Consider the following 25,992-nt stretch of genomic DNA (forward strand, 5'->3'; position numbering starts at 1 on the left):
TTTATTAACAATTTCATATATTTGAATATCTTTTTTTAATATTTGATAATTTTGGCCTAGAAATGGGGGCTTGCAATAATCTGCACACCGTTATGCATATGATGATAATATAACGCACAAAATTCATAAAACGCACACTATTAATTTTTGAAAAAAATGCAAAAACACGGCAAACAGTTTTTTACATTCTGCGTCTTTTAACGTATGTAGAAAACAATTTGGCTCAAATTTGTCAAAGTTATGACGTCATTAATATTTTTTCAAATGAGAAGCTACGATTCTGATTAGATTATTTGATAGAGCTTATTTTTCTGGATTATAAAAATCTAGTTTAGATAGGGATTACATAAAAAAAAATAACCAAATCTATAAAGAACAAAATAAACTTGATTTTTTTGTTCGACACTGTCAGAATTTGAGAATTTTCTCCTATGTGAACGGATTTTGATTAATGTGACAACTTGTCAAAACGAAACGTTAAGTTAATTTTAAAGATTTTAAGCGATTTGGAGCCTTTAAGGGGGTCGTCAAACAAAAAAACGTTGTATTTAACTATTAATAATAAGAATAACTAATAAATAAATTAAACAATACTTTAAAGCAAGAATTTACTCTAAAAACTGTTTGATGTGTTTTCGCATTTTTTTCAAAAATTAATATCTACTTTACGTTTTCTGAATTTTGTGCGATAACCTGTATATTAATACGCGAAGGAAAAACTTTGTAGGTACCCCTTTTTAAGCAAATTGCGCGCACGGAGGAGTGTGAGATTTGGCATAGTTAAAGTTTATATGAAGAAGGAGTGCAGAAAGATAATACACAGGTGTCGCAAAAAAAAAGACGAGTCCATAGCTCCCTTATTTATCGGAAGAATTTAATTATCTATACACCAAATTAAATGGTTGTGAATAGGCTATAAAATGGCCTGCTAAATTCACGTAAAGCCCCAAGGGTTCAAGGTTAAACTGTAAAAAAAAAATTTCAAATACGAACACATAAATCCTGTTGACGTTGGATTGAACATCAGTGGTGCAAATCGGACACATTTGGCATTAACTTTCATATGATTTGTCATAGTAACAGGTATTACTTTTTTTAGTAATTCTGATAAACTTCGTCCAGCAAGAGATTGGGAGAATTTAAATTGTAGACTTGTAACCCATGTTACCCGTGGGCTGTTTGGGTGGTCCAAAACCACCCCCGCTCGTTCTTTTGTCGCGTTTGGTCCCAACTTTCTAAAAATAGTCGACGCCGGCCGGAAACGGCACGGCCACTGGCCACTTCTCTACCTGCTCTAAGACGAGAAGGTTGTTTTTTTTCCGTGCTCCTCTCCTTCTACACAAAGGGCCTGACGGTCCGGGTAAACCGGCTGGATTGCGAAACGGCTATCTTCTTCGACGGGGTGCATTTGCTACCCCGGCGTTAAAACGGCATCGGTCAACAAATCTCGACACCGGCCCCGAAGATGGACTCGACAACTCGACCGCTCCAGGGGGCCGGTGGTAACACCCAATACTACAAAATGCACTAGAATATATTAATTACAGCATAATTTCAAAGCAAAAATGTTACTGCTTGATGGATATATTTCAAATTTTACGTGCGTTAGGGCTCAAAATCACCAAGTGGCAAATTTGCTTCGCCAGCAAATAAATTACAAAAATTACCATTTTATTGCACAAGTGAACATTAGTAAATACTAAAATTTATTTGTTTTAACTGTACATCATACAATATAAAGGGTGTTTTTTTAAATTTGGCGTCGAAGTAGGCGTTGGAGAGTCGATTGAGATCGCACCACTCGTGTAAAAGCGTAAGATTTAAACAGCTGATCCGTGATCCATAACCTGTATAGTGCGTTCACAATCGACAGTTCAACGCCTACTTCGACGCCAAATTTAAAAAAACACCCGTTACATACTTCAAAAGTAAATAATATTTAATATTATTTCAAGATATACCGGGTGTAGAATTGGTTTACGAGACATAGGATTTTACATGTAAAAATAAAGAGTTTCAATTATTGGCTCCCCTAACAATTTTATAGCAAAATAGTTAAAATGAAAGTTAAAGAGAATTAAAATTACTGTCTAATTTCAATCTTAGTTTTATTCTAACATCTTGTGGTACCGAAAGAAAGGCAAGAAAAGAGTTAACACAAAACTACTACTACTACTACTAAAAAGTACTACTAGGCATGAAATTTTATTTCTTTCTTTAAATGGTATTATGGGGGATCTTCTTTAAGAAACTTCCAAGCAACATTTGCTTCAGATTTCCCAGACCGACCAATTTCAGCCATAGAAACAATTCGAAGAATTAGAGAGAAGTTTGAACATTTAATGGAAGATACCTTTTCATTCGTCCTGTAGTCCTGTACGAGTTCATTTGAAGGGCAGATCAAAAGAAAATTAAATAATAGTGAAACCACCCGACAAATAATTTTAGAAGTCAAATTTCATTGCTAGTACTGCTTTTTAGTATTTTTGTCTTTTTGCTTTTCTTTCAGTACCACAAGATGTTAGAAAAAAACAAAGAGTGGAATTAGACAGTAGTTTTAATTCTCTCTAACTTTCATTTTAACCATTTTGCCATAAAATTATTAGGGGAGCCAATAATTGGATCTCCCTATTTTTACATGTAAAATCCTATGTCTACCAATTCTGCACCCGGTATGTATGGAAAGTCATTTCGAGAACACGTCCCAAGGATCGATCCTTATAAACATACATTAGGAATTCCCATAAAATAAACGATATTTAACAGTTTCCACTACTTATAGGCGGCCAATTTTATTTAACATCTAATTTTTTTAATTATTACTCAAAAAATCTAATTAATTTAAATAGAAATACGCTTAAATATTTTGTCCGACAAAGTATGCATCATTTCAGTGAACGCAGTTGTAACTAGCTGAAAAGAATTTATGATGAACACAGCCTTTGGGTGCTAGCCGCAGTTTGTGGTAGGAGATGATATTATAACCGGCCGTCATAAGTGTTTTTCGCCAAATTAATTATAATTAAGTGATAACTGATAAGTACCTTTCAATTCACTATTTACAGAGCGTACATCAATAGGTCATCATTCCGGGAATGCGTTTATAAGTTTGGAATATTGAAAAAATTCCTTTTACCGGTTTCAGTATAGTTAAGCGTTGGTTTACATTCACAAAAGTTGGATGGTAGGTGAGTCATAACTGTACTAGTACAGTTATGGAATCATAACTGTACTAGTACAGTTATGCTGTAGGGTAATATTGCCATAGTGACAATAGTGACATGTCAACAACAATCAACAAATGAAGACAATCTTTAACTTTATTCATTATTAATTCAAACAATCGGAACTAAAAACAACAATAATTACTTAAATAGACGGAACTCGGGAACTCTGCCATAGTAAAAGTGAACTGCACTTCATAGCATGGGGCATCGGGTAGTATCTACGTTCATAATGAGGAGGGGCAGAGGGGCTATATTTCTTCGACTCTATAAACAAAAAGATAAATACGCTACGAAACTAACACTATGAGCACTTACCAGTTCATGAAAATACGCCAACATCACTGTCATTTACATTTGTAACCTTATTTAGATCCTGCCCTTGTTTGAGTGTCTCTATGATTTCAGATCTTCCTGCCTTTCGATTTTTCCGGTATTAAGCTATTTAAAGCTTGTTCTTCTTCATTTAAGACGTTTTTCGGTAAAACACTATCATTCAAACTCATTTTGCGAAATGTCTGTTTGTATAAACAACCAAATGTAACTATGACACTCGAACATATCATGCAAACGCGATCAACTCAATCTATTTGTGTGTTTGGATTTAATTATTTTAAATTCTCTTCGGCTTATTCTGAAACCGGTAAACTATTGAACAAACCGCGGATGTTATGAATCATAACAACCTTAGATGTCTTAAAATCCTCGCTCTACGAGCTCGGATTTCAAACCGACATCTGCGGTAGTTATGATAGTCATAACATCGCTAGGTATGTTAATAGCTATTAGATTACAACATTAAAACAATAACCTGAAATATTTTACACTAACCATGTCAGACCGCGTCGAAAATGGCTGCCGTCAAAAAAAAACAGCGTTTAGTTGAAATAGTAGTTTATTTGACGAGTTTGTGTGGGCCATTATAAAACGCGAGTGAAACGAGCGTTTTAAAGGCCCACGAGTGCCAAAAAAGGCCCAATTTACACACGAACGAGTTGAATACAACGTTTTTTGGTTCCACGAGCCCCTTAAGAGCTCCAAATCATTTAAAATCTTTAAAATTAGCTTGACGTTTCGTTTTGACAAGTTGTGACATTTATCAAAATCCGTTCACATAGGAGAAAATTCTCAAATTCCGACAGTGTCAAACCAAAAACTTCATTTCGTGAACGGTCATTTTGGGAACGTTCCCGGACATGATGGCATGTTCTCAAAATGATAATGATGTTCCCAGGATGACTGTTTCATTCCTGGAGTGATATCTGCTATTGCAAATTCTCAATAAATTTATTGTTTATGTTGTGTTTACACAATTTTCAACAAGATATTATATTTGTTGTTTTTATCATAGCAATATGGCACCACAAGGCTGAAAATACCAAAACAAGGCCGAAAAAGTTACTAAAAAAAGATAGTTCGTCTCATTTGCGCTAATTTGCGCCGAAGAAAAAAAGCTAATGCTAGAAAAAGAAAGTTCTCGAAACGACGATTTTTTGCGATGTTTTTTTTTTGAAAAACAAATTAGAAAAAAATTAATGTGTTTTGTGCTTGCCCAATTTAAATATTATTTATGCACAAGTTTAGTGACGATTTAAGCTAATTTTCATAATCATAGCTTCCAAGTTTTTTCATCATAAAACCACACTTGTAATTTGCCACCTTGGTGATTTTTACCCTTAGGTACTATTTCTCTACGTAGAATTTTGTGACTTTTATGTCAACCAATCACTCGCTGGACAAACTTTAGAGATTTTTATTCTGAAAACAACAATGTATGACATGTATAACCTTAAGTAAGAAAAAATTTAAAAAAATAACACATTTTGAAACAAATGACGGGTACCAAGCGAGAACCTATTAAAATTCATTGCGTTACAATGTAATAAGTAATAACCAAATTAAGTTAGCTGGAAAAATAAATGACAAATATGTAATAACATACTGAGATTGCTCAGTTTAAATCAATTACAAATCATCCACTCCGCATTCGCCCCAAATTCACTCCGCATTTATTCCGCTAATTTTTTAGTGTATGAACGTAAACAATGAATGTTTTATTTTATTAAATTTAATGTTTAACGTTTATTTTCGCCCGGTTTTTTTGTTTCAATAAAAAATATATAAAAAAATACAAAGCACGTATTCTTTATTTGATTTTTCATTTTTTGTATTAATTTTGTATTTAAATTTTATACAGGTGATCCAAAACTTTAACTTTCTTATTTTAAATTGTGACATAATTACTATTTTTCTAAACATTGCTGTATAAAAATATTATTTGTTTTTTAAAAAGTTTTGAAGAAATAAAAATATTTAATAAATAATAATTGAAACATTTTAATGAAAAAGCGAATAAAATCAAGTTGCTGTCAGCTAGAGCATTTGTTACGCAAAGAATTTGACAAGGACACGCTGTTTCCGTACCTCGAATGGAGTTTAGAATATTAGAAATTTTTATTTCTTCAAAACTTTTCAAAAAACAAATAATATTTTTATACAGCAATATTTAGAAAAATAGTGACTTTAAAAATAAGTAATGAAAAACATGTCACAATTTAAAATAAGAAAGTTAAATATCACCCCACTCAAACTGCTTCTTTAAAAAATAACTATTATATGGCAGTTCATAGTCCCTTAAACGCCTTTTCATTTGATATATCGTTTATTGAAATCGGACAAGAAATAAAGTTGCTAGAGAATTAAAAAAAAAATTTGGATCACCTTTTATAATTTGAAAAAGATAGGCAAATTAACTGTGTAGCGTTGGCGAAACCTGGCCAGTATAGCAATTAAAAAAAAACAAGGAAATGCAAAAAACGCCTTATCGTTTTTTAAATATGGCTTAGCCAAGCTATACCTCATTTTTCCTATCGTTCGTATTTTTCAAATAACTCGAAAAAATTAATGCATAATGAACGTATTTGTACACGCTAGCAGCTGACGTAATACAACAAAATTCAAAAAAAATAATATGCAATGATTATAGAGGTACCTATACTCCTTGATAAAAAAAAAACCTCAATAAACTTAAAAATTTAATGAATAACGGTGGAATTTCAACCGCTGGGCCACCTCTAGTAATGTTAAAAATGTCTTGTTCTTGTTCTAATCTAGAATCTAGACTCTAGACTGTCTAGAGTGAACATATTTTATTTCAAAAATGTTATCCTTTTAAAGAAAAATTTGTTGATAAATACAAAGCAACACATGCAGCACTCTAACAATTACAGGCACCATCAAAGGCTATAGGAGAGATGGCAAGTTCAGAAGTAGATGGCTCCGGCCTCGTTTCTCGCTCTCTTACTTTACGCTTCCTGGCTGAACGAAAACACTCCCGTGGGGACAGTATTGAGCTTCGCTGCATATCCTCACTACCAGGAGTTCCCCTCTTACCCCAAGAAACAACGATGAAAATTCCCGTGAGGATACCGGACGCTCAAGTTATCAACAACCAAAAACTCCATTGGTACAATTCACCATCATCTGCTACAAGCTTCAAAGTCAGGTGGATGTTTCTTATTATCAGTGCTGTTCGATGGAGCATAACAGTTTTTCAACATGTCGTTCGATAAGTGAGTTAAGTATAATCGATTTTGAACTAAAATTAAAACGAGTAAATGGACGTTTTTTATAAACTTAGAGAAAATTGTGCTAGAGTATGAAGTGAAGATGGATGCACTGTGTTCTATTTATATTTTTAAATATCTAGTAGGGTAATGGATACATAACATAAAAGTAACATAATAAAGTATCAAGAAAGGCGATTAACGGAATATTGATGAAAATCCTGACGCTGACTTGAATCAAAAACACAAATAAATAATGCGGTTATACTAAACAATGATAATAACCGTCACTATTAACAATTTTTATAACTATTAATCACATCTATCTTTTTTAAGCATATTCATGTATTTTCTTTGATAAAAGTAACGTAGTCTTGGCATTGCTGAATCATTTCCACTTTTGTTATTTTGAGTATCAAATAATTTTATTTATTTCATCCTGTGTCAAATTTCAATACTTTATTTTCACCTTCTAAGTAAATGACACTTTATTGGCATTTGTAGTAACTAAGTAAATGCGTAATTACAGGCAGAGCCCTGTAATATTTAACAGGTACGTAGAAGAGACCTGTAAAGACTTTACAAGGCTCATCAAAAAATAAATAATCAAAACTAATTAAATGAATTTTTTTAAAGTTTATTAATGCATTTTGATCCGTTTCGAAAGTCATTTTCATATCGCTCCTGGGATCGAATCAGTAGAGAACCGCACTTGCAGCGTTGGTAATTCCGTGGTTATTTTCTTGCATTTCAAGAAAATCGCCTTCAAAGTTTTCATTGGGCATTAAAGCCATTCTTTCTTTTCTTTCTTTTTGCAACAAATTTCACAAAACTTCTGACAGTGTTTTTGTTATTTATCTCAACACCATGACGACGTAGGTATAATTGCCCCACCGCCTTTCATTACAAAATTTTTATAAACATAAATAATAATTAAAAAACGAAATTTAAAGGCTGAAGGTGGAAATAAAAATTTGTATGCAACTCGCTTAGCAATTAATCTTTACTGGGCTTACTGGCTTATGGAGACTCGTTCCTTACGTCACTCGTCCAACAAGGCCAGCGCGCCCGTAAAGATTAATTTACTAAGCTCGTCACATAAATAACTATTACGTCATCAGTTTGAATCCGGGAAAACGCAAAAAACGGCCGGACGCCTGTTAAGTGTTGCTATTGGAAACACAAAAGTAACAATCGTAATAACAATGATTCAGTTTTAAGAAATGTTTTATTCAAAACTACATCTAAATACAAATTAACAATTTCACTATTTCGGCCACAAAGAAGATGCACTTACTTTCTCAGACTAAAAACGGTAGTTCACAAACAAAATAATACAACCATTTAAACCAAATCTAAAAAATAGGCCAGCCAGCATAAACTCTTGCGTAATTTTCTTCACATTATTTTCTGATTTCCATTTACAAAAATGGCTGAATTGTTTTTGGTACCTTTCACCAGACTTGATAGGTATTAATTCAGCGCAGGCTTCTGCAGATTTTCTTACAATTTCTGGAGGATTTGCTTTAGAAGTCATTTTGACGCACAAAATTATTTCAACAAAATAAACAATTGCCAAACAGCCGTTGCTAATCATGTTCCTAAAATGTGACTAGATTTGGAGCTTTTGTTGAATTATTTTGAAATTAATTTCAATGTTTCTTTCAAACGAAATTTGAGGCAGGATGAAATAAAATACATAACGACATTCGTCCGTGAACTCTTTTTACAGTACTCGTTTCGAGTTTCAAGACTCGGCTCCTTCGTCGCCTCGTCCTTAAACGTCTAACTCGTACTGTAAACTATGAGTTCCCGGACTTATAACGTTAATTACTATAATTGCAAAAATAATGGAGTTGTTAATATTTGTAAAATCTCAAAACAGTCGATTAATGAATTACTAAAAAGCTATTTCTCTGGACATAATTAAAAAAAAATCATAATTCTAATAACTTATTAAGGCTAGAATTTCATAAATCCGGGACATTTTTTCAACAGTGTTATACAGTGTGGAACAAAATAATTTTCATCTAATTTGCTGTGGAATTTTTGCACATGTAAATATTCCTACACCGCTCTACTTTTTTTTTGAAGTGTCGAACTATTAATTGAATTAACAAACGTTGGTGGCCAGTTGGCCACTTTCAACACTAGCTGTGACTTGCTTTTGTTAGCTCCTTTTTAAATCCAATCTCAACTTTGCATTCATATCATCTCTTCGCTATAAATTACATTTGAAATTTGGATATATATTTTGAGGTAAGGCCTTCTTTATTTGTAGAGCGGCATTTCGTATTTTTACAAGGGTAACTAGATGAAAATCATTTTATTCCACACTGTATATTTTTAATTAAGTCTGAAATAGGCTTCCTTTCTAATTTCAGAGACCCTTGACAAAAACTAATAATATTACCATTAAAAATGTGTTACTACATATTTTTTAAATCTGCTTGATAATTTTTACTACGAGTGGCAAAGTCCATGTAATATCCCAAGGCAGTAAAATATCCTCGTCTAACATAAGAATTTTGGATGAAACGGAAAACTACTAAAAAAGACGTATCTCTGCTAGATTAATTGAATTTTATATACTGGGTGCCCCAAAATTCGCGGAACAACTCAATGGGGCAATGTCAACTCATGTTAGAAAATAATGAGAAGAATAATAAAAAAATTCTATACCTCTTAAATTTGAAGATATGGTGGCTCAAAAGGTGCAGCTTTGATCTCATTTATTTTAGATATTAAAAAAGATTTTGACTATTTATCTTTTACTAGGCACTAGGCAGTGACATAATAAATCTGAACGATTGTGATCAGGTTTGTAATTATTTTCTTTATTACTTCCAGCAAATAGTAATTTTATGTCCGTTTTACCTCAGATAACGTACGGCAACATGGCTTTGATTTTTCTCTCATTTTCATGGACACAAGAAAAATGAAATATTTGCCGACTATTGGGGTACATACATAGAATGTTTTTAAATGTTGCCACATTTAGTGTAACAAACAGGCCCATATCTTCTACAAAAAAGATTTTTTTAAAACTTTTTTACCGAATATTTTAATGATTACTTAACAACGTACTGCTAGATTGTTCCGGAATTTTGGAGCACCAGTATATTATGCATAACATATTAGCATGCACATGAATTTCATAATTAAAACTATGCTATAATTCTACTGACTTGGGGTATTACATGGACTATACCATTATATCGTGTGTGTCAAAAAGGACGGACAGCCGTTTTAGTAGCATCGCATAGCATAACAACCCCGATTTTATATCAAAAACTATTCTGCAGCTTTCAGTTAAAGAAAAAACTCTCAGAGAGTCATAATGTAAATGGCAGCAACGCAATAGGTAACTAAAAATACCGTATGTAGTGGTCATGGTTATATTTTTTTTTCTCTCAGTCCTTGGTCAAAATGCCTAATTACATAACATTCACACTGGGATGTCTTCCGTTACGAAAACGCATGGTGTATGTGTGTGCAGCTAAATGCGGCGACAGCTAAATACATACATCATATTACAACATTCATCTGCGGTAAAACTCATTTTCTTTATACCATATTGTTATTAGGATTTATCAGTACTCAATGCTTGATTGATATGACACCTATAACAGTCTAGGCCGTTATTCAAAATTATAGGCCGTTATTCAAAATTATCAGACCGAGGCCGTTATTTTTGCTGCCGTTGCTACGGTTACGGCACAAATGACAACTAAATTTAATTTTTGAAGTAAAGAGAAATGTCAGTCTTACAAATAAATCATCGTTAAATGTTAAGTATTATTGGTATAAAGAAAACTATAAAACAACATACGGCCGATATGGATATAACAGACTCGGTTGATTATAAAATCTCGGCTCCGCCTCGATTTTACAATATCTCAACCTCGTCTGTTATATAACCCATATCGGCCTAATACCGTTATACAGGGTGACTGACGAAAAACCTTTGATGCTGTATCTTGCTTATTTTTTATCCGATTTGAATAAATGACACGTCAAATGAAATAATTTTAAAAACACTTCAATACCAACTTAATAAAAAAAAATTCTTGCGTCCAGTTTTTGACAGATGAACATCAGCTTCTTTTTTTCAAATACATTTTTTTCTATTCAGTATTATAGAGATTTGTCTTCTGAATATAAAAATGTAAAGAACTATACCCATTCATTAAACAAAAGTCGAGAAATTAAAGAGTAAATGTACAAAATTTAAAAATCAAGTGACCAAAATAAACAAGAGAGAAGTTTGTTCTAAATGCTCGAAATGACTATAATCAATTCACTTTTGTAATGACGAACTAGAGTTACTAAATTTAGTAACTTTTATCTTGTGAACACATCTTTTTACCGCGAATTTGGGCTTTTAAAAAGTTAGGTTATGGGTCACGTCATTTGATCTGTCAAAACTGGTCCAATTCAAAGTATAGTGAAATTAAATGTGTAATTATTTTGAAGAAAAAAGCAAAGTTGCACTAAACAAATACGAAAAGGCAGTTGAACGTAACAATGAAATAATTTTGCATTTTGCTACTCATCCTCGTCATCGTCGCTGTTTTCCAAGTCCGAATCCGAATCTTTAACCAAATTAACAATAATTGGAGATATGTCATGGATGCTAAAGTTTCCAGTAAGCCTTGTTCTTCTGCTTCATTTAAAATTCTATACATACTTCTGGGACTGAAGCCTGTGCAGCACTTAGGAAGAGTTTTATTTTAGATTAGGATTTACCGAAAAAACATTCGCCACTGCTTCTACAATTTTGTACTTTACGTATTTACGTTTCCATTGTTTCCATGAGTAATTTCTTTCTTAATTTTGTTGAAAGCCTTTAAAATGGGCTGCTTATTGATGCTTTACTCCGTTTTGGAAATTCATTCATTTTGGCAGTGACAATAATATGACATTTTAAATCATTGCCAACTGTCGAATTTTCATATATTTTGTAAAAAAAATTAACAAAAAAAAAGTTCCAGTTAGTTCGTCATTACAAAAATGAATGCATTATAAGTAAGCTCTAAATATTCATTTGTCAAAACAGTTTGATAATAATAATAATAATGTTGCTGTGGAAGAAAATTTCCAAAGACGATTTAGTTGTGTTAACGTATGGTGTGGCATTTTTGGAGACAGAATGGACTAGTGGGTCCCTTTTTTATTGATAGCAGTCTCGATCAAACAAAATATCATATTATTTATTATCAAACGAAATAAGCAACTTTCTGGATGAGATGAGATACCATTAGCAGTGTTGAAAAGAGTCGTGTTTCATCAGGACGGCGCCATACCACGTATGCACGCATGAATTTTGTATTTTTAAATCGTTTAAATCATTTTGGTGAACGATGAATGGGTGCTCATGGAGCTATGCGATGGCCCGCTACATCCGCAGATTTGAATCCATTGGATTTCTTTATCTTCATTCGAAACTTTCGAGACAATGTTTATTTGACCCCACCAGGTACCCAAAAAGAGTTAATAAAATGGATAGTGCAAGTATGTCAGGAACAACCCCGAAATTTTTTACTGAATGCAAAGGTGGGTATTTCTAGAAGGTATCGACAGTGTCTGCAACAGCATTGAAGAAATTTTGAGCAACTAGAATAGATTTTGTATTGTTTACAAATTTGATTTGATTTGATTTGATGTTCAATTTTTTTCAATTAAAATACAATTTTTGTTTTTTCTTTTAATGCACGAATATTCTGAAGAAGGTTCTTTATAAGAACGAATAAAAAAATATATAGAGTGTAATTTGAAAAAAAAAAGTTAGCTATCGTCTGTCAAAAAATAGATGTCAAAAAAAATATCTAATAGGATCATAATGAAGTGCTTTTCGAACTATTTCATTTGATGTGTCATTTATTCAAATCGGATGAAGAATAAGTAAGATACAGCGTCAAAGGTTTTTCGTCAGTCACCCTGTATACTATTTGAAAATAATTTGAAAACTTCATTGACATTTATTTTATAAAGGTGATTTTTTTTTCGTTGCTATGATATGTTAGCAATGTAGCCGCGTTTGAAAACTAATCTCCCACACCAAATTTCATCATATTTAACACTGACGAAGAAACGGATTTAGAACGTATTCGTGACAGGAATTTTTGGATATCTGTTGAGGGCACCTTTGAGAGTTGACACATACAATTAGGTTTCCACATCAATAACAGGATCATTTAATTTTACAGTAGTTTAGTTGTAACTTCCAAAAGCTCTTGCGCGTTAACGAAAGGCTAAAAGCAAGAAAAAAAAATTCTTCATGTTCCATGATTACTCTAAATTGTATACCTTCTTTGGTGTCCAATTTTTTTAACACACCCGATATATTTAGTACACAAGAAGTTTATACATATTTAGATTTAATTTTTTTTAATATATTTTTTTTAATTTACGTTAATAATACATATTACAGCAAGTTACAACAGGTCATTTAATTGAGAAAAAAATGTTTAGAAACTCAATAAAAATACAGATAACCATTTAATAATTAAAAAATTATCGTGAAATCTAAAAGGTTCTGAAAATATTCCAACCACCTGAACATATTTTGAAATCCACGCAGTGTTGTACGTAGGTATAATAAATGATACTGATGCGTTTCAATAAGAAAGTTCAGGTAAAAAGTAGCTTCAAATCCATTTGACTTGAATTATTTTTTCACTTTAACTAACTTTTGAACAAGGCAAATAAGAGAGCAGTGAGAGCACCATCGAACCAACACTGAGCACATGATATTGACTATTACGCTCTTTAGCATAAAATTGAAGCGTGAATCTGTAAATATGGCGTTAGGGGTACTATCTACTTAGAAATTTTAAGTGGCAAGGGACATCATGTGATGACACATCATTTGATAGATGTTTCATTTCCAACAAAGATTTTTGATTTTACACATCCATCACTTCAATCCGGAATTACGATCGTTTGAATGTGGTTACGTAGGCATGCTGAATAATTGATTCGCCCTCGTATTTAATAGTACAGGGTCTCTATAAATGATTGTCGGGTCCAGCCAGCCATGGAAAGTTGTCAAATTTTGAATGTGCCGCTTTGTTCGGCAATTAATGAATGTCACATTTTCAGGATTTCAGGTTAGGTTGTTGGCTTTTAACCAGAGACAAGTTTCAACTGTGCTTTACTCTTGCTAACATTAATGTATTTATTATTTAATATCAACACCCACAGGGAAACAATTATTGCCCCCATCGTACCGCCACACACTGTACAGGAATTGGTATGAGAACAAATCCAAACAGATAAATATTGAGAACACCTTGTCCCCGTATACCACAATACTTGGTACTGCCTTTTTGTCTGCTTTAGTGCTTTCACATTTCTTGTTTTATGCTAGTGGTAAATACGACCTAGACTGAATTGTCGAATATGGTATTGACTCCCATTTTTTCTTCCAATATAAATAACAGTGTTTTTCATAACAAATTAGTCTTACTGGTTTTTCAATAAAATCAAATGTATTGAACAACATAATTTACAACACTAAATAACGATAACAAATAGGTATTTTTTTATAAAATAGATTGAGAATGTCCCCCATTAACTTCTAAACACTTGACAATTCTTCATTTATTTTCAAAAATATTTTGCATTTCTTAGTTAAGGGTACAGCAACATTGCTATCCACAGGTCCACACACCAATTTTCAAAACATGTAAAGGAGTCTCTACAAATTGGTGTGGATTCTCAGCACTCCAAATTATGAAATTGAGGTGATTTTCAAACTGAATACATTATTAAACACAACTTTGATAATCTGCAGGTTGGAGTTCTTGTACAACACTAATTTTATAAAGATGCAGTTGTAGCCTATTTTTAATGATTTTGTGACAAGTGCATCGTGGTACACCAGATTGTTGAGATAAACAGGCTATGGATATCTGTAGAGTCTTTTCCACCATTTCTTTCAAATCCTCGAGTATTTCATCAGATACTGGTGCTCGTCCTAATGATTTACCCTTGCTAATTGTTCTGATTGTTAAAAATCTGTTCACAATGTTGTTCAGATATTTTGATGGAATTCATTTTTACAAACAGATAATTCCCCATTACTAAACCTTCCATTTCGAAAGTAAAAAACAACAATGAACGTGTTCTGTTCAACAGAATAAACCATTGTAAAGAAAATAAAGCTAAAATAAAACATAAAACATTAAAGCATAACCTCACAAATTTTGCCGGTGTATTTACCTCTAAAAGCGGACGTACTTGCAATTTTTATTGAAAAATACTGATTTTTGGTGTATATTAACTGTGATTAACTGCGATAAAACGAATATAAGGAAGTTAAGGAACCAAAACTCGACTGACAAGCGCAAACGAAACGTCAGTCACTAATGTCAAAAGTGACCATGAAAACGAACTAGAATTTGGCATCAGTTTCAAAAAAGCGGAACAGTAAAATTTTTTTCCAAGGCTGGCTTGACCAGACAATCATTTATAGAGACCCTGTAGATAACAATCTAATATTGTTAAAAAAACAAGTAAAGAAACGTGGTAATTTTATTGCGAATGTAAATGTTTGAGTTTGATTCACGAGAGAGCGCAGCTAAGCCGCTATAACAAGGTTGGTAGAACTGACTAATTTGTATAATAGGTTGCCTCGTTGAAAATTGCGGGGCGGGGGGGAAAGTAACTCGTGACGTAAAATCAACCCAAAAATTTTGGGTGTTCGAATAGAACCCAAGGTTCATAAGCTCCGTGGAGTTTATTGGGTGGCTTTTTGGGCTTTATTCTAGCGAGCGAACACCTAATGCATGATCGACAGACTCTGTCGTAAAAGTTTAGTACACTGTGACGTCACGAGTAACTTTTGCGGGGGGAAAAAATTCAGACTATTGCTTTAAATGGCAACGAGGCAACCTATTATACAAATTAGTCAGTTCTACCAACCTTGCGCTATAAGATTAATTTTCCACGATCATGTTATGTTATGGCACAAAAGCACAAAGCCACAAGTTGTAATTGTCTAGTTCAAAAATTAAGAGATGAGAGGGACTATTTACGTCCCTAGTGTATTTTAACACAAAATGTTCATTTAATTTTTTCAGAATGTAAACTATTTGGAATTGTTTATAGGGGATTTATAACAAACACAAGTTATTTATTATACAAGTATCTTATAAGGCAAATAAGTCACGAAAGAAATGTTTAGCCACGAGAGCTTACTCGAGTTAGCTAATGTTTCTTAAGCGACTTATTTGCTGTTAAGGCACGAGTGTAATGCATAGTTTTATCCAACATCTGTTAAAGCTGCCAGTGGTTCTATGTCTTGCAGCAGCTCTTTGTACCACAGATTTGTTGGTATTTAAAATTTGAGCAACTTCCCTCTGCGAATACCCTTCGCGGAGAAGAATAATGATTTAAGACACTTCCTCAACGCTAAGATGCCTAGGTATACTTTTGGTTGAATATGCGACGGAAAACAGATTTTGTACTTTTGTAATGATAAAATCAATGTTTTAGTACCGGGTGAGTGAAGTTTTACCGCCCGAGCGAAAACACCCACTTCTAATCAATTTAAAATTCTCAAAAAATTCAGGAATGATTGTATCACTGTAGAACAGTCTGTAAATATTTCAAAATTTTTAATGAAACAGGTAAAAATTTTGTTATTCAATAACCGCTACATTAATTTACATTATTTTTCAATGAGAGTCCTTTCAAACATTTAGAAAAAATTTGGTGTCATTGAAATCATGAAAACATCACCGGTTTTTGAAATAAATGGGATTTGATATTCAAGTGCAAAATTTAGCTATGATTTATTATTAAATTGGGCGGTCAGTTCCACAAAAGAAGTTGACGTAGGTTGTTTATGGTACTTTTTAGGGACTTAAGAATTACTAGAAAAGTGATACTGCAGTTGTAAATCTTGGTCATTTTTCGCTCTTAATGTTAAAATTGGAATAATTCAAAAACGAATAATTATCTTTTGATGCGAATTTCATAAATGTGTTCTTTGAATTAATTGTGAATTATGAGCGTGTACGAAAATAGTAGTTTATTCAATGAGTTCGTGCGTAAATTGGGCCTTTTTTAGGACGAGTGGGCCAATTTACACATGAACGAGTTGAATACAACGTTTTTTTGTTCGACGAGCCTCTTAAAGGCTCTAAATCGCTTAAAACCTTTAAAATTAGCTTGACGTTTCGTTTTGACTAGTTGTGACATTTATCAAAATTCGTTCACACAGGAGAAAATTTTCAAATTCTGACAATGTCGAACAAAAAAAAATAAAAAATTTATACTCAAAATCGATTTTTAAAATTTTATGACTGAATTAAGTGATAAGGGAAAATTGATTACACATTTGAAGTGTTATATCAAGGGAATGTAACCCTAAACTTTCGTAATTTTAACTAATTTTTTAATAGGGTTATCGTGCGGGCGGTAATACTTCACTCGCCTGGTACAGTAAAACTACTAAAATGGCATCTCTAACAAGTATTTTTTTGTTGACATTCGTTATTTTGAAAACAAATGCATTACCTTTGTTCATTTCTTCATGGCATTTTTTTAGAAATAATGTAATATACACTTAACTATGACATGTGTGAATTTTGTTAAGATCAATGAGACTTTCAACAAGTAATTTTAATTTTTATTGGCGGTCTCTTAATTTTGTCCAGAAGTGTATTTTACTTTATGGCGTCCGTAATTTATTTTTTCTACTTTGCGTTCGTACTAATGCTATTACGATACTGTTTTGCGTATCGTAATTGGAAAAGGTGTGATATAATAATAATACTAAAAATAGTGAAATTTAATTTTTTAATTTTGACGGATACTATGGTGTCGTGGCAGACCGCAGACGTGACCTTGGGTGGAATCCTTCAACTTTAACGGTTTTAAATTTTAAATTATTTTTTTTCATTGAAAAAGTGGCAAAGTAGAAAAAATACTGTATGACATCTCGTTTATAAGGCATTTTATCGCACTTACTCCTTTAGGGCACTCCTCGCAAACTCGTCGTGGCCTAAAACCGTGCGTGCGATAAAATGCTTCTTATAAGACTCGTATCATAATAAACTATTATCTACGGCTGCTTGGATAAGACCTTATAACCACATTCATTTATAGTCATTTGAGTTGCGTAATGTAGTTCATTACCGGGCTGGTTTCATTACGTAACGCATTTTTATTTAGAAGCAAAGAGACAAAATTTATTGAAAGACAACAATACAAAAGAAAAGCTAGGTACTTATTGTAAATACATAACACAGTTCTTGCATTTTGTTCGCCCAGTTGCCGGCATCGACTTCGTTTCGGTCTTCAACCTCTGGGCTTGACACAAAAAGACTCACTTCCACTTTTAATGATATTATCTACTATTCTCTTTTGGGTTGCTTGCGCAAGAGACCACTTTGTAATACACGCCATACTTAAAAAACGACGCAAACTGCAATGACACCTCCAGAGACGCACGTCTCTTGCACTCCAGGTCGTCCTCGAAACAGGATCACACATGTTTCCGTTCCAGGTTCTGTTACTTTTCTCACTTGACGTCGGGGTAACCCCAATGTACATTTTTCGAAGTCACTTCACTTCCGAGAGCCGCGATAAGACGTAAACGACCCGGCTCTCAATTATGAAAAATTAAAAACAACGCGTTGTTTACAAACAGAATTAGCTGGTTGTCCTGGTATTGAGCAAATTGTTTCAATCTTGTTGCTTTGATTTTGAATGAAAACGATTAAAACTGACATTTAACAATTATCAAAATATATTTTTGTAAATGTCAAATTTGACGTTTTTTCCAAAAATTGTTTTTTTTTTATTATTAATAATTCGCAGCCGTAGATAAAATGTTGTATATAACACGTGGGCTAAAGCATATTACAGGAAACTCGTGTGTTACAGATGAACTCGGGCTAACGCCCTCGTCATCTGCAATCTTCACACTCGGCTCCTGTAATATTGCTTTTATCCCACTAATTATGTAAATAACTATTAAAGTAATACAAAATCCATTGCAATACTGGTTACCTTTCCGGACAGCAGTTCTAATTTACTCGTCTGTATCATTTGAAGATACCACAAAAAACACAGAAGAAAAAAGAGGATAAAGTAATTCTACTTACTTGTAGAGATATACATTTTTTTTATCAGAAACTTAACAAATGCTCACCTATGTATTGCATTATTATTCTAGGTATATTATATTAGATATGTATTATGTAATATGTTTTCTTTTTCACTTTATAAAGCCTTGAATTTAATATCATATTAAAAAAAAAAATCTTCAAAAAAACTTATATTAAATTTATTATACGGAGTGTCCACGCGAAAAATTCGGATGGCCTTTTCTTTAACGTTACAAGTTTTGAAATGTATGATGTTTAATCACCTCATAGGGGACATAACTTAGTGTAGATGTCGGTTCATTACCCCGCCCCTAAAGTTACTAGGTAAGATAAGATCTTTTATCTAGAGACTTTTCTGGCCCCAGCCACACCCACTTCAAAATTTTAAATAACACCCTACATTCTACATTTTTAATAACGAATTATAAAAGAGTGCATTTGGTTTGATGTCTGTATAAAAATGTTACATAGAAAAGCTTTTGAGATCGCTTGACTTTGAAATTTAAAAACTGAATATTTTATCGATTAGAGAAATCAAGTTGGTCTTGATTGGATTTAACAGAGCTTACTCAGTTTATCAAGTAAATTTTATTATTTGCGTTTCTAATATTTAATACAATTACATTCTTCAAATTGCATTAAATTAATAAACTCCTGTTTTTATAGTTAAATAACGAAACTCGCGTTACACTTAAAATGCAAAAGTATTTTTATTATACCTACACAATATGCTATAAATGTAAAACTTTGATCATTTTTACACCATATCATTAATTGTTATTTTTATAACGGGTGACGGGTATTAAAATTTTCACTTGGAGTTGGCTTTGAATGAGTTTTTATTTTTTCTGTTACTTTAGACACACGCAAGAACGAAGGACAAATGTCACTCAGTACAATTGAAACATAACCAAATTAAGAGAAAAAACATTTATTGAAATGTCAAACTTGACAGTGTCTAAGGTGCAACGGAAAACAAAGAATGATCCATAGCCAACCCAAAGTGAAAATTTTAATAGTCACCCGTTATTAAGTGGGTGAAGTGAGTGTTTTTTGTGCATGAAAAGGTCTTTTACGCCGAGACGCAGGTCGAGGCAGTAAAAGCCTTTGAGTGAACAAAAAACATCTTCACGCACGAAATATAAACAATATTTTTTCTATAATTGCTTTCAGGACTAAATTTTAAAATTCAAGTTTTTGTAGGAAATCTGAAGTATCAACTCAGTGACCATGTTGCTAGGTAACCAATAAAAAACAGTGCGTGAAGTAAAAAACAGAAAAGCTTAAGTGTGTGAAATCGCATTTCACCCACTTCACGCATAGATAACTGTACGTGAATGCCAATTTTTTGAATCAATTATAGAAAAAATATTTTATTTTTTTACAACACACACCTACTTAAACATTTAAAATGTATTTCAATAAACCTTATATTTAAATTTAAGGCAATATCTTAAAATTGCACCTAGATTGACTGTTACTTGTGATAATAAATTGTATAAGCACGCTTTGTAATCGGTGTAGGTACTATTGCGGGCAAAAAAAGTGGGACATCAAATTTCTGTCAGTTTTGAAAAATTCGATGTAGTTCAAGCTTTATTGTCATTTTTTTTTGACACTACTCTAGCTGACAGTTTAAAAATGTATTTTATACTCTTATTTTCCTTTTCCAAATGCCCTCTTCTTTTGATAAAGGTAGATTTTGATTAAATAAATATTCACTACGTGCTTACTTACAATCATTCCCTACAACCTACAATACATAATGATAACGTCAATCAAATCAAAGTAGGGTTAGAATCAGATAAGGGTTATTTCACATTAAAAGTCAAGACAATGACGTTGATGTCCCACTTTTTTTGCCCGCAATAGTACTCGTATATGTAAAAAATACATTTTTTCTTCTGTCTTTTTTCATTTGTAAATATGTAATTCATTACTCATTCCTTTACCAAACAGGTAAGTTCCAACTTGTTTCATTGTAGCATTCAGAAAAGGTGGATTAACAATATGTTAATTTTTGACCAGTGTAAGTCATCTATTATGAGCGGCCTCTTTGCTTGCCACGAATTTAAATGAAAAAAACATTATAGTAAGACGTCGCTGTCATAAAGAAGAAACTCACATTTTAACGTGTGTTACTGAAATAGGATTTTTACTTGATTTATGATACAAAATACGTGCTGAATATTAAAGCTCCCAACCTATTACTCTCACCAAATTCTTTTTGCTTTAGGTAGAAGACATAGTCCAGTCAATAGAGACATAAAAATGGCTCCACCTTGCAAAAGGTACTGAAAAGTTTATACTTGGCAGGTATTTTCTATTAGGCATATTATTAATGTTGCCGAGTTTGCGACCTTGGGGGGTTGCCGCTCGCCCCGCTATACTGGAGAATAGGGGTGGAAAATCACATTTCTGCGATTATTTCATTATCCGTGCGAGATACGTCTATCTAAGTTATTATAGAAAATGTAGAGCGTACAATTCTCTACATTTCTTGTTCTTTATGTTTTTTTGTCAGATCAATAGTTTCGTAGTTACAGCGTGTAGAATTCGAGAATTTCTTTTATTTTTGTACTTTTTATTTTTTTCCATACCACCACAGAGGTAGAGCAATAGGGTGCGTTTTTTTCTTACGTAGTGTCCCCGGTGGGCATAGTCCACGATGCAATAGAAGTTTAATGTTCTACTCTTTTTGATCTCTTTGTAACGTAGACGGATCCAAATGATCTGGATCGATCGGTATAGATGAGCTGAATTCATCAGAGTTTATGAATTCGGGAATTCCTCTTGAGAATTTTCCTCTTGTTCCTCGGGGTCATCATCATCATCATCAGGATCATTTGGCGTTTACCTGTTTCATTAGAATACACGTTGGAGTCCGATATGCCCGTAGACGGGCAAACAATAAATGCTCGATTTCTACAGGCTCTAACTACGAAAATATAGATCTGACAAAAAAACGTAAACAACAAAAATTGCAGAGAATTGTATATTCTATATTTTTTGTAATTAGTTAATATACGTATCTCGCACGGATAATGAAATAATCACAAACGTTTCAGAATCTGAAGATCAAGACGAACAAATACCTGAAATCAATGAATTTCTGTTTTGGCAAACACCAGGTGATTTTGATGATGATGATAATGACCCTGAGGAACAATTCGAACAATTTTATAACAAAATAAAGCAAAAAAATCTGAAATGTAAATTCGGTTTTTTTGAGAAATTAGTTTCTTGAAAATTTAAACGGAAATTTGATCATAAATGAAATCAGAAATCACTAGTCCGGCATTGTGAGTCAGAGTTGTATGCGACATTTTCATGTAGCTCTCTGTGCCACATTAGTTTTAAGATAAAGGAGTAGAGAAGTCGCTCTAACTGGGCTATCTGCATTTATATGGCCGTTACCAAGGGAATATTTCAGTCGTATCAAGAAAGACAGATCTTATCTTACACGTTCTCTTCCCTTCCAATGAAATTTTCCCAATAGATAACCGAATTTTCCGCAAAGTCTGCCAAGTCCGAATACTTGCAGAAGAAATAGACTAATTCTAACTTGAAAAAGTTTATGTCATCCTTATTATATGTCAGTTTCAAAAACAACAATTTTTTAGCTATATTATTGTACCTTAAAAATAAAACTTCTATAAACAACAAATTGTATGGGACTTTTTAGACAATATAACTCTGATATTGCAAACCGATTTTCTTTGTGTTTATTCCAAGCGATAAATCTTATTATAGAAAGGCACTCACCTGCATTCGCAGATAGTAGATGTAACGCAGTTCACCGCCGCTTTCCATTGATCTGTAACAATAGCGATAACAGTTATCAGAAGACTTATGTTATAGGTGTTATCTCCACGTCGCCGTCGGCGTTCATTCTAGTGGACCCTTATTACTAAAATTCTAAACGCTAATCCAGATATCGGCATTTTAGGGAACAGTAAATGAAAAGAACAACAAGAATATACATGTTACATTTTAAAAAAAAATGCAAGTTTTGTCAATGTTTCGATCATCGTGCGCACGACGTTTTGGTCTTTGGTCTTTGGTCAGGGAGGTCAGATCGGTGCGAGACTGTGAAAGGGGCTGAAACGGCGAGTAGTTGAACGGCGAGAAAAGGGTGTGGAGACGTCGAGGGTCCGAAGAGGGTGAGGCTGGAAGAAGAGTCCAGGAAGTCCAAACCCAGACGCCGAGGAGCGGATTTACGGATCCCCGACGGAAGGTTCGTGAAGAACCAAACGCCGGAGTGCGGAGTCAAATTCCACGCTTGGATTTCGTCGTCCACCGTGGGCCCGAGGAAGTCCCCGAGGAAAGTCCAGGTCTCCAGAGACGTCGACCGCCCCGTGACGATCAAGGCCACGGTGATAGAAAAAAAAATTGTTTTCGCGACGCCAGCGCGTCGTTTTAGGTGGGTCTATGACGTTTCGCCGCAGCCGTTTCGCCGCTGGGCCAGTTTGCCACGGCTGTTCCGCTGCTGATCTTTTTTTAGCCACCTGTTATAGTTATTTTTCTATAAACCTTACTAAAAGGAGGATTTTTAGCGTTTCTTGTCAGTGTCATTTATTTATTAATGGATTAATTGCGTCGCAATGCCCCAGGGGGTTCTCTGATACCTGAACGTTAACGTTATATTTTTATATTCTGAAAATTTGTTATTGTGTACCTACCTATAGTAAAATAATCAATTTAATCCTTATCCAATTTTGTCGTTACCAAATCCTACAGGTAACCTCGCCCTTAAGATATTTTTAAATGGAATTTTAACGAGGGGGTATTAAAAATAGATTATCAATGACTCTCATTACTTTGATTCTTTGGAAACGACATTACGATTTAAAATTTGTTATGTAGGTATAATATGAGGTTGAGCACCATATTTTTCTCACCTGGTCGATTAAAAGACGTGTTGGTTGAGATTAATTTATTGGTCTGCGTGTTATTGCATTGGTCTCTATTTGCTATGTACATACAAAGTTTTTATAAACAGGGTGCAAGTAACCTGAAAAAAACCCTGGTGTGACGTGACTCGTGTAGATGTATTCGATTTTTCGCCCAAGGGACACCAGATGAAGATGGTGGTACCGACCGTTACATTGTAATTTTACCCTAAAAATACTTTACGATAAGAGTAATTTTTGTCTTCTTCATAATTCTTGTCAAATCAGGTAGAAACTCCGAACGAATATTCAATCCCTCATCTGCATGGAGCCTTCTTAGTAAATAGTAGATTTAATAGTAACACTTGAGGAAATGCAACTACACAATGCCGCTCTCTGTATTTGGTGAATATTATAGTTTTATTGGGCAGGCTTTCAGGGTCAGATATACAGTATGTCCCCGGATTGAGTTTACCTACAAGAGGGAAAAAGATTATTTTTGATTTTACGCAAAAACTGCAGAGGAATAACACTTTTTGCTTTATTTGAAACTTCCGTTTCTGTTATTAAAAAGATGATTCAGTGCTCTGATTCTCTGATTGACATAATATAAAATAAATGCATTGTGTGTTTTTTCTTCCTTTTATTATTTCCTTCATACATATAAAAAGTAATGGTTTTTCTGGCTTTTATATCGGTTAAATTTGAAACGTCAAAATTTAGCCGGGTAAATATCTATGTCAAAATTTACTCGCTTCTGAATTTTTTGCAATCATTGTCCAAGATGTTGCAAATCATTCGTTATAAAATCTATTTGTTCATAATAATTCAGGAAAAATCATTCCGAATACCCCGCTTGCATGAAAATAACCTGATTAAATTTTAACGTTTTTTGTCGCAACGTTTTGCTTAAATAAATATTTCTCGTAAATTTTCCACCCAAAATCCCTCGTGCTACGACATATTTCTAACCAAAACCTTTTGACAAAACGTCAAATTTTAATCGGTTATTTTCATGCACTTGGGATATTACTGTTGAATATATTTTAAAATTTATTTTATCACAGTAATAATTCAAACAAGTTGAGATTTTTTTTAATGTCAAGTAGATATTTTGATGTAACATTGTTACTCGATTACATACATTCATTGACCTGTGTTTTTTTTTAACTAAACGTATGGGCAATGTTCGGACTTAAATATAATATATGCATAAATAAAATGACCGGTATACACTCTAGTGGTCAAAAATAAAATTTAAGTTTCAAGAAATGTGGGTTGCATACTCTGTAAATCTATCATGACAGCTGTGATGACTGATGAGATTCAAATGGCGGCGAAACGGCCGCGGCGAAACGTCCGCGTGGCGAAAGGGCTGGCGGCGAAACGGCTGCGGCGAAACGTCCCATCCCCTTTTAGGCAGAACGTTTTTTTTTTGTTCAGGGTGAGTTATCGGTCTGCTAGTGACCTCGCCTGCAAGCGGCCGGTCAGGCCGATAACAGTTTTTTTTTTGTAAGAGTTCTTGTTTATTTTATTTCTTTATCTTTTGTGTCCTCGTCCGCCGCGCCACTTCCTTTTCTATTTTGAATTTAGCTTTTTTTTGGGAAACGAGGTGAGGCCCGAGGGAACGGTCCCGCCGATCGTGGGCGGCGTAGAAGAATAGCGTCGAGGACGATATCGGGCTTCACTATCGGCTCTCCCCCTTTTTTTTAATTTAGTTTTTGAATTCAATTTACTTTTCGAGAGTTTTCCTTTTTTTTTGTCATGGCGAGGGCACAACCCTTCATTATTGTTCTTAATTATTGAGTGTGAGAAACGTTTTTATTATCAAATAATCAGATTTGTACGTGTGCAGAACTGGGTGAAAATATATTCATTTCGTTTAAACCACTCGGAGTTTACTTTCTTCCGATTATCACCACCCACCCCCACATTTAGGTTGTACTCTCGACCAGTCTCCAGTGCATCTCGACCCGAAGTCTGTTAAATCGTTATTTTAGGAAAATTTCACCATCAGGGAAAATAAATAACGTAACAGTACCCGGTCCCAATTCTAATTCTAATACTTACGTAAAATAGTAATTTTAAATATTAAATGATCACAAAATGGATACAAGAAAAGAGTTTTACAAATGAAGATAATTTATTATTTATGTTTACTCTTACATATGGATAGTAAGCAGAGCCC

At 33.5% G+C, this 25,992-nt stretch overlaps 2 long non-coding RNA genes across 2 annotated transcripts in view; one reads left to right on the plus strand and one right to left on the minus strand.

The window, feature by feature from the left end:
* Positions 1-3,302: 3,302 nt before the first annotated feature.
* LOC138133994 (uncharacterized) lies at positions 3,303-3,681 on the minus strand. Its single transcript, XR_011160603.1, has 2 exons — positions 3,543-3,681; positions 3,303-3,491 (listed from the first exon to the last, which is right to left on the minus strand). It is a non-coding gene; the product is annotated as an uncharacterized lncRNA (long non-coding RNA).
* LOC138133993 (uncharacterized) overlaps positions 3,681-25,992 on the plus strand; it is a 237,460-nt gene continuing 215,148 nt past the window's right edge. The window contains exon 1 of the long non-coding RNA XR_011160602.1: positions 3,681-3,998. This is a non-coding gene — a long non-coding RNA (uncharacterized lncRNA). The remainder of the gene's footprint in view (positions 3,999-25,992) is intronic.

Source organism: Tenebrio molitor, chromosome 6, assembly GCF_963966145.1.
Source record: "Tenebrio molitor chromosome 6, icTenMoli1.1, whole genome shotgun sequence".
Taxonomy (NCBI): domain Eukaryota; kingdom Metazoa; phylum Arthropoda; class Insecta; order Coleoptera; family Tenebrionidae; genus Tenebrio; species Tenebrio molitor.